The sequence below is a fragment of the Arachis ipaensis genome, chromosome B08 (assembly GCF_000816755.2).
Source record: "Arachis ipaensis cultivar K30076 chromosome B08, Araip1.1, whole genome shotgun sequence".
Classification (NCBI taxonomy): Eukaryota; Viridiplantae; Streptophyta; class Magnoliopsida; order Fabales; family Fabaceae; genus Arachis; species Arachis ipaensis.
This window is the reverse complement of record NC_029792.2, coordinates 105,278,654-105,286,217: the sequence shown is the minus strand read 5'-3', so window position 1 is coordinate 105,286,217 and position 7,564 is coordinate 105,278,654. Positions and strand designations below refer to the sequence as shown.

The 7,564-nt window shown below is 38.2% G+C and overlaps 1 protein-coding gene across 1 annotated transcript in view; it reads left to right on the top strand.

The window, feature by feature from the left end:
* Positions 1–7,564, top strand: part of LOC107611377 (40S ribosomal protein SA-like) — a 28,875-nt gene that overhangs the window by 18,544 nt on the left and 2,767 nt on the right. The window contains 1 exon segment of the mRNA XM_016313312.2: positions 4,851–4,863. The gene's annotated coding sequence lies outside the window, so the exon portion shown is untranslated.

Genomic DNA, 7,564 nt, shown 5'->3' with positions numbered 1-7,564 from the left:
GGCTTAGTGTAGGCTTGAGAGTGGCTTAACTCTCTGTGGGATGTACTAGGGGGGTCAGCAAGGCAATCGGCGCGGACGCGCACAGTGCGCTTGCGCGTCGATTGGTAGATTTTGCTCATGTGCGCGGACGCGCCATGTGCGCGCATGCGCAGAGGGGTGGTTTTTTTTTTTTTTCTAATTTTGCAAATGTTTACACCACTTTTGACATTTCAAAACCCCCCCCCCCATACAGCCACTTAAGCACTATAGCAGGGCATTTTACTTGGTAAACTATCAAGGAAGTCAACAAATGAAGGGGAGTTTTCATTAAAATCTAGCTAACAAACATGAAGTCAAGTGTCTATGTACAAATCTCAAAGGAAGATCTTACCATGGTGGGGTGTCTCCCACCTAGCACTTTTGTTTAACGTCCTTAAGTTGGACTTTCAGTAGCTTATAGTGTTTATTCAAGAGTCGCATCCCTCAAGAGGAACACTTCAATTTCCTTGGCGTTCTTTCTTTGCTCACCATGATACAATTTGAGACGGTGCCCGTTTACCTTGAAGATGTTCGGGCTTGATGGGTGGCGCAAGTGGTAGACTCCATAAGGTTCTACTTTCTCCACTTGGTAGGGCCCATCCCACCTTGATCTAAGTTTTCCGGGTAGTAATCGCAACCTTGAATTGTAGAGAAGGACTAGGTCACCGGGTCCAAATTCTCTTCTCCTAATGTTCTTGTCATGGATGGCTTTCAACTTTTCCTTATAAAGTCTAGAGTTGTCGTAAGCTTCCAATCTCAAACATTCTAGTTCTGCCAATTGAAGTTTTCTCTCTACTCCAGCCCCACCCAAGCTCATATTACACTCCTTTACGGCCCAATAAGCTTTGTGTTCAATCTCCACCAGTAAGTGACATGCTTTACCATATACAAGCCGGAAGGGGCTCATGCCAATGGGTGTCTTGTAAGCCGTTCGATAGGCCCACAGTGCATCGGAGAGTTTAATGCTCCAATCTTTCCTATTCGGCTTTACAATCCTTTCTAACACATGCTTGATTTCCCGGTTAGAGACTTCGGCTTGGCCGTTTGTCTGAGGGTGGTAAGCCATGGCGACTTTGTGGATGATGCCATATTTTCTCATGAGGCCGTCTATTCTTTTGTTGCAAAAGTGGGATCCTTGGTCACTTATGATTGCTCTTGGGGCGCCAAAGCGACAAATGATATTGTTCCTCGCAAAAGAATACACAACATTAGCATCATCCGTTCGGGTGGGGATTGCCTCCACCCATTTTGACACATAATCGACGGCTAACAAGATGTAGAGAAAGCCATTGGAATTTGGAAATGGTCCCATGAAGTCGATTCCCCATACATCAAAGATTTCGCAAAAAAGCATATTTTGTTGGGGAATTTCGTCCTTCTTGGAAATATCTCCAAACCTAATACATTGGGGACAAGATTTGCAATAGAGAGAAGCATCTTTGAGGAGAGTTGGCCACCAAAATCCGCAATCAAGGATTTTTCTTGCCGTTCTTTGGGGCCCGTAGTGACCACCTCCTTCGGAAGCATGGCAAGCGCCCAAGATTGCTTGGAATTCGGTTTGAGGTATGCACCGTCGCATTATTTGGTCCGCTCCACACCTCCACAAATAGGGATCATCCCAAATATAGTATTTGGATTCGCTTTTCAGCTTATCCTTTTTGTTTTTGTCGAGATTGGGAGGGAAAGTGTGTGAAACTAAATAGTTTGCTATTGGGGCATACCAAGGAACCACTTCCGAGATTGCATGCAAAGCGTCTAAAGGGAAGGAATCATTGATAGGAGTGGTGTCGCCTTTTGTGTGTTCGAGGCGACTTAAATGGTCCGCCACTAGGTTTTGGGAACCGCTCCTATCTTTGATTTCCAAGTCAAATTCTTGTAATAAGAGCACCCAACGAATTAATCTCGGTTTTGATTCCTTTTTTGCCAACAAGTACTTTAGTGCCGCGTGATCCGAGTACACTACTACCTTGGAACCAAGAAGATAGGCTCGGAACTTGTCCAAAGCAAAAACAATAGCTAGGAGTTCCTTTTCGGTAGTAGTGTAGTTGGATTGGGCTCCGTCTAATGTTTTGGAAGCATAAGCTATGACATAGGGAATCTTACCCTCGCGTTGTGTTAACGCGGCTCCTATCGCATAATTCGAAGCATCACACATGATTTCAAAGGGTTGAGTCCAATTGGGTCCTCGTACAATAGGGGCTTGTGTCAATGCTACCTTGAGTTTGTCATATGCTTCCATACATTCCTTGCTCATCTCAAATTCGGTGTCTTTTTGTAGTAATCGGGAGAGAGGTAAGGCTACCTTGCTAAAGTCTTTGATGAATCTCCGGTAGAATCCTGCATGTCCAAGGAAAGAACGGACTTCCCTCTCGGAGGAGGGGTAAGGTAAACTGGATATGACATTTATCTTTGCCGGATCTACGGAGATGCCTTCCTTTGATACTATGTGTCCCAAAACAATGCCTTGTTTGACCATGAAATGACATTTTTCAAAATTTAAGACAAGGTTTGTTTTGGTGCATCTTTCTAATACTTTTTCAAGGTTATCTAAGCAATGCTCAAATGACTCACCATACACGCTAAAATCATCCATGAAAACTTCCATCGATTGCTCTAGAAAATCCGCAAATAAGCTCATCATGCATCTTTGAAACGTTGCCAGTGCATTGCATAGGCCAAATGGCATACGCTTGTAAGCATACGTTCCGAAGGGGCAAGTAAATGTGGTTTTTTCTTGGTCTTCTAGAGCAATATGAATTTGGAAGTATCCGGAGTAGCCATCAAGAAAACAATAGTATGATTTACCGGCTAACCGATCAAGCATTTGATCGATAAACGGTAGTGGAAAGTGATCTTTTCTTGTGGTCGCATTCAATCTTCGGTAGTCTATGCATACTCTCCAAGAATTCTGCACTCTTGTTGCTATAAGTTCACCACTTTCGTTTTTGATTGTTGTCACTCCGGACTTCTTTGGCACTACTTGGACCGGGCTTACCCATTCACTATCCGAGATAGGATAGATGATGTCCGCTTCAAGTAGCTTAGTGACTTCTTTCTTCACCACCTCAAGAATAGTTGGGTTAAGTCTCCTTTGAGGTTGTCGGACCGGTCTTGCTCCTTCTTCAAGAAATATGCGGTGCTCGCATACTTGGGGGCTTATTCCCACTAGATCCGCCAAGCTCCACCCAATTGCCCTTTTGTTTTTCCTCAATACATTAAGCAATTTTTCTTCTTGTTGAGGAGTTAATTCTTGTGCAATTATCACGGGTAGCTTTTGGGCTTCATCAAGGTATGAATACCTTAAGTGAGGTGGTAGTGGCTTCAATTCCATCCTCTTGTCATTCCTTGAAGTTTGAGTTTCCGGATGGTTTGTATGATGTGTGGTATTTAGTTCGCTTGACTTTTCATTTGCTTCGTCGACCATGCACTTCTCATCTAGTCTTGCAAGATGCACTTCGGCTACTATGTTGTCGATTGGGTCACACCGAAATAGAGAGTGGTTCTCCGGTGGATGCTTCATTGCTTCCTCTAAGCTAAAGCTTACAATTCTTCCATCTATTTCAAATGAGTAGTTCCCCGAGTAAGCATCAAGCTTAAATCTAGAAGTCCTCAAGAATGGCCTTCCAAGTAGGATAGATGATGCTCTTTCGGTTTCGCCTGACGGCATTTCAAGGACATAGAAGTCAATTGACTTCCTTGGTTGTAGCTTCCTCCTTGATAAGGGTGTCCTTGGTTAGGATTACCTCCTTGGTAGTACCCTTGATTAGGGCGGTCATAGAAATTATGGGTAGCCACCAAAGTGTTATCTTCTTGAAGGCTTGGGCACTCATCCGTGTGGTGAGAGTAGCAAGAGCAAATGCCACACACTCTTTGAGGGACCAATTGTTGGTTGTGTTGTTGAGGTGGTGGAGGATGTTGTTGATATGATTGAGGTTGTTGTGGTTGTTGTTGGTTCAATTGGAGTTGCCTCAAAACGGATGTCATCTCATTCAAGGATTGAGTTAGAGCAGTGGCTTCACTACTAGTTGATACCTCGTTCACGGTCCTTGGACGGTTGACTCTTCGCCTCATATGTTGATTGGATTCGGCTAAGTCAATAATAAGTTGCCATGCCTCCTCCGCGGTTTTATATTTGGACAAAGAACCATTGCTAGAAGTGTCCAAGAGGGTTCTATCTTGCTCTCGCATCCCTTGACATATGTATCCAAGCAATACTTGAGTGTCGATCATGTGATTGGGGCATGCATCTAATAGTTTGCGAAACCGTTCCCAATACTCATAGAGTGGTTCCGTCTCACCTTGCACAATACAAGACATTTCCTTCCTTAGCCTATCCATCTTTTCCGGGGGCAAGAATTTATCCAAGAACCCCCTTCTAAGTAGGTCCCAATCGGAGGTAACTTCACTAGAGAGAGTGTAGAACCATTCTTTGGCCTTGTCTTCAAGAGAGAAAGGGAAAGCAAACAACCATATAGCAACTTCATCGGACCCTTCCCGTCTAGTAGTCGAGCATATGCGATGGAAGTCCTTGAGATGTCGAATAGGGTCTTGTGTGGGAAGCCCGTGAAACTTGGGTAGGAGGTTGATCAAAGCGGTCTTCAATTCAAAGTTCGCATTCAAATTGGGGTGAGTTACATGAAGGAGTTGAAGGACATAATCCGGTGCACCCGCTTCCTTGATGGTAACTCTCCTTGGAGCGTCCATGGTATTAGTACCTAAAACAAAAGAAGAATTGTTAGTGAGATTGATGGGAGTATGACTAATGCCTTCTTTGAGTGACGGTTCAATGTTCACTTCTAGTAAGGTGGTTGAGGTGGTGAAAACCTCTTCCCCTTTTCCAAATCTTAGCCGCCTCCGAGCTTGTCTAATATGAAACAAAGTTCGTTCTATTTCCGGATCATAAGGGGCTAAGCTCGGATTCGGTTGTGAACGCGTCATGCAATGAAGGGGAAATGGAATTCATTGTAACGATGAGGGGTTAGTCAATTGAGTAGTTCACAATGAAGTGCAACTATGTACATATATACACGCTTAATCCAAAACAATAACATGGCACACTAAGCAAAATCCCCGGCAACGGCGCCATTTTGACAAATGAATTTATGCCGGTATAGAAATTATCAAATGATCAATCGTAGTATAGTCTAAACCGACGCAAAATCCTTTATCAAACAAATCTACAATCTATATACGAGAGTACTAGTCTCCCGAGTCGTTCTCTCTTCCTTCTCTCTTTCGGTCCATTCCTACTCTATATCCTGAAACCACTTAACACACAAGTCACGGCATCGAATGGCATCAAGAGAAGATTAGAAATGTATCCATTTTAGTGCGAAATAAGCATGTTTTCATTCATGAGGCGAAACTAGGAAAGGAATGCAAAATCTTATATTTTCATATAGAAAGTGTGTGGAATCATTGATAAAACCCCTGAAATCATCACAAGATAAATCCTCAAATTGGGGTTTGTCAGTTGCCTATCTTTTTCAACCTTTTTTTCTGAAATATCTGTAAAAGCTACTTGGATCCTTTTTTTTTCATTTCTTGAATATCTTGGTGAATAAGTGCATTGGTTTAGCTGCTGCTTCTATCTTTTTGATCTGTCAACTGAAGTATATCCACCTACTGGAGGAGGGGTTGAGAGTGTTTATATGTGGTACCCGTACTTTGTTATTTATTTTGTTTATTCGTGTCCATCTATATCTTAGGGATAATCATCTCCTTTTCCTTTCTGTTTCACGACTTATAAGGATTATACCATGCTTCAACTTCTGAAAAATTTGAGATTCGAGATTATTGATGCTGATATTCTGGACAAACAATGAAGTGAAAAAAAGCAAACAGAACTTCACAAATACAGAGTTTCAAGGTAATCAACCAAATATTTATCAGTGATAAGTTATCAATCTTTTATCATGAGTACATTGTAAGCTGGCTCCCAGAATCTTTTTAATTAAAGATTAATCTTTAAAAATTGTGTGGGTAAAGGGAAGGAGGTCATAACAGTTCATTTGATATGTTTTTTATAGTACTCCCATATCACATCAGATTGAAAGTGTCTACAACAAAAAAATTTTGCAGCAAGTAATATCAAAATCAGTTTCTATAATTCTTTAGTTAGTATCTAAGATCATAATTCACTTTTTTTTTATTTTTGACATTTTTATTGTTGATCCAATTTGGTATATTTAATTATATCTTACAAATGTGATATTTATTAAGTTCTGTATTAGTGGATTTTGTCTTTGATTTATTTTGTTTATTTACTTTTTTTTAGGGGTAACCAGGCTTCAAACATGACGCTATTCTTCTTTGGGAGCAAAATTATAATTATCTATTAAAAAAACTATTGAACATATAAATAGCAAGCGAAGGATTTAAGTTTTTCATTCTATTGATCTGTAAAAGGACATATCTTTTGTTATGATAGATGCATGATAAAAGTCCTTAAATTATTGAGTTTCATTTTAAATATTTTTATATTCCTATTTTTCATATTTGGATGGAAGGTAACAAAAATAATATTTATTGAATGTCTCTAAGATATTGAAATGGTAAAAAAACTAATTCGTTAATTTTATAAGATTTATATATGCTTTCTTACTTTTATTTATAAATAACAATATGAATTAACGAATTTCGGTAGTCGTTTGTTAAAGATTATGAAAAAAATTATATTATATTATAGTCTATATTAATTGCAAGGACAATTGGCCAATAGTTGATTTTAAAAAATTTTACTATACCAATTTTTCAAGCATAGAATTTTAGATGTATAAGTTTTTTTTGCAATGGTATACTGGTAAGTTTAGATAAAACAAGTTCATTCAGTTATATGTCTTAAGAATTTAAGAAGAGGTGAAAGTTTAACATAAATGATCTTTTGCTTCTAGAAATAAAGGAGAAAGAAAACTAAAAAACATTGACACATCAAATAAAGAAAAAAATAAAAGAGAAATAAAAAATAAAAAAACTAAAAAGAATACGAAAAGTGAAAAATTTGAACAAAGTATATATTTTTTTTTGTTCACTTTTATATTATTGTCAATAAAAAAGTTATTTTTTAGCCATGCTAAAAACATTCATTGATAATACTTTAATATAATTTAAATTCTATAAGATAGTTAGCTCATAAAAATTATATCCTTTGAAAGTTTGTGTGTGTAAATTGGTTAAAGTTGGTATCATGCATGATTATGTTTGTGAAACATTAATCATAAATGACGGTAAATTCTCTCATTTATATTTTTCTGTTATTGGATAAAAATTATAAATAATTTGTTCATTAACTTTTTTACGTCTATTTGTTATTAGGAGCAGAAAAGATGTAAGTTAAAAAATATTTATCAAATTAAACATCAATATAATAAAAAAAATTGAGAAAAAATGCTTTTGTATACTATTCTTTCAATAAATATATATGTTAATGTTTTTATATACAAACTATACATAAATATAGGAAAGTAAATTAAGTACAAAATTTGTGTGTAATACAAACTATACATTAAAAGGGTCTAATAATATAATTAAACGTTATTTATATTAG